The 2,500-nt window shown below is 47.0% G+C and overlaps 1 long non-coding RNA gene across 1 annotated transcript in view; it reads left to right on the top strand.

Annotated features, from left to right (window-relative positions):
- Positions 1 to 2,500, top strand: part of LOC143296697 (uncharacterized) — a 79,098-nt gene that overhangs the window by 75,159 nt on the left and 1,439 nt on the right. The window lies entirely within an intron of this gene.

The following is a 2,500-nucleotide window of genomic DNA, read 5'->3' as shown; positions in this document are numbered from 1 at the left end:
ACATCAATAGGGGATCTGATTTTTTGACTGTTGTCATGGAAAATGATTGTTAATGTGTTTTCGCCTGATTGCTCGTGTAAGCCTTTTGTGTTTGTGTTTACTTTTTTGACATTACTCTTTTTTGGTTATGTGGTGTATGCCAAAGACGTTGATGCATGATGTTATGTTGCTATGTCCCTCAGGGCGTAACCCAACGCGCTTAGTCAGGCCTTGAGAAAAATAAAAAATAAAAAGAAATAAATAAAATACACCCCCCCCCCTCACACACACACACACACACACACACACACACACACACACACACACACATGCCTAACAGATATGCAACAAACATGCAGTTTCACAGTTATCAGAAAATCAAGCGTACGTGACATCTCTCTCTCTCTCTCTCTCTCTCCCCCTCCCTCCTTTCCCCTCTCTTTAGTTGTATTTCTCTTCCGCCTCCCACCCCCCTCTCTCTCTCACTCTCTCTTCCTCCTTTCCTCCCTCTTTTAACTTTATTTCTCTTCCACCTCCCCTCCCCCTTCTCTTTTTCTCTATTTCGAATTCTCTCTCTCTCTCTCTCTCTCTCTCTCTCTCTCTCTCTCTCTCTCGCTACCTCTACCTCTCTTTCTTCCTCCTCACCTCTTCCCCCACTACATACATCTCTCCCACCCACCACCCCCCTCTCTCTCTGTCTCTTTCTCTCCTATCTCTCTCTCCCTCTCTCTCCTTCCCTATTATCTCCTTCCCCTTCCCCCAGTTCCTATTGGCTTTTTGTCTCTTCACCTCTTTCCTCTGTCTGTCTGTCTGTCTGTCCGTCCGTCTGTCTGTCTGTTGGTGTACTGCTCTGCACGCCTGTGTGAGCGTATGTGTGGATATGGATCAGCCACAACACACAGAGACACACCCAAGACAAACCTGAAACTTGTCTTGTGTGTCGCAGACCTTTTGACAAAGTGCAGCTCTCTCTCTCTCTCTCTCTCTCTCTCTCTCTCTCTCTGTGTGTGTGTGTGTGTGTGTGTGTGTGTGTGTGTGCTTCTCTTTCTCAGCTAGGCAGGGAGAGAGAGACAGAGAGAGAGAGAGACAGAGACAGAGAGACAGAGACAGAGAAAGAAAGTGAGTGATACACAGGGACAGAGACAGAGGCACATACAGAGACAGAGAGACAAAGAAGAACAGAGAACTCGAGATAGACAGGAAAGACATGATGATAATACTACTGCTACTGCAGTAGCTGCTGTCGCTGTTGCTGTCAGACAGGCAGACAGACAGACATGAACACACAGCAGTACAGACAGGTAGACTGACGAACGCATAGACACTGAGACACACACACACACAGATACACAGACACACAGACAGGTACACAGACACGAAAACATAGCACACGCATACAGACAGACTGACTGACAGACAGACAGACACGGAAACAGCACGTGCAGACAGACAGACAGACAGACGGACAGACACACAGACACACAGGCAGACACAAAAACATAGCACATACATGCATACATGCAGAAATACATACATACATACATACATACATACATACATACCGACAGACACACAGACATGAAAACATAGCACGTACAGACAGACAGACAGATATACAGACACACAGACACGAAAACGTAGCACGTACGTACGTACGTACAGACAAACAGACAGACAAATATACAGACACACAGACACGAAAACATAGCACGTACGTACAGACAGACAGACAGACACGAAACCATAGCACGCACATACAGACAGACAGGCAGACAGACAGACAGGTATCTAGATAGACAGACAGACAGACAGGCGGACACGATAAATTGTGTCAGCGGTGACGCGGAAACGTGCAGATTAGGAAGATCCTACATATATACAGTGGAGCGAGTTCATCACTCACATCATCATGACGTTCTGATGCCTTGCCCGTGATATGACTGTAAAGGTCCTGTCAGGCCTGCCAGACCTCTGGAGCCAGTTACATTGCTCGGACGGAAGAGCGCCTAGTATGTAATGGTCGTAACCCGCTACTAGTAAACTGTGTGTGACTAGTATGGAACTGACCAAATGGCGTAGTTCGGTCAACGTAGGCATTTCGTAGGCAGGAGGAAGGTGGCAGAATGGTTAAGACGCTCAGCTGCCAATACAGAGAGTCCGTGAGGGTGTGGGTTCGAATCCCGCTCTCGCCCTTTCTCCTAAGTTTGACTGGAAAATCAAACTGAGCGTCTAGTCTTTCGGATGAGACGATAAACCGAGGTCCCGTGTGCAGCACGCACTTGGCGCACTGAAAAAGAACCCATGGCAACGAGAGTGTTGTCCTCTGGCGAAATTACGTAAAATGAAATCCACTTTCATAGGTACACAAATATGTAAGCATGCACTCAAGGCCTGACTAAGCGCGTTGGGTTATGCTGCTGGTCAGGCATCTGCTCAACAGATGTGGTGTAGCGTGTATGGATTTGTCCGAACGCAGTGACGCCTCCTTGAGAAAGTGAAAAAAAAAAAAAAAAAGGCATTT

The sequence above is a fragment of the Babylonia areolata genome, chromosome 21 (assembly GCF_041734735.1).
Source record: "Babylonia areolata isolate BAREFJ2019XMU chromosome 21, ASM4173473v1, whole genome shotgun sequence".
NCBI classification, from domain to species: Eukaryota; Metazoa; Mollusca; class Gastropoda; order Neogastropoda; family Buccinidae; genus Babylonia; species Babylonia areolata.
This window is presented reverse-complemented; position numbering and strand designations above follow the sequence as displayed.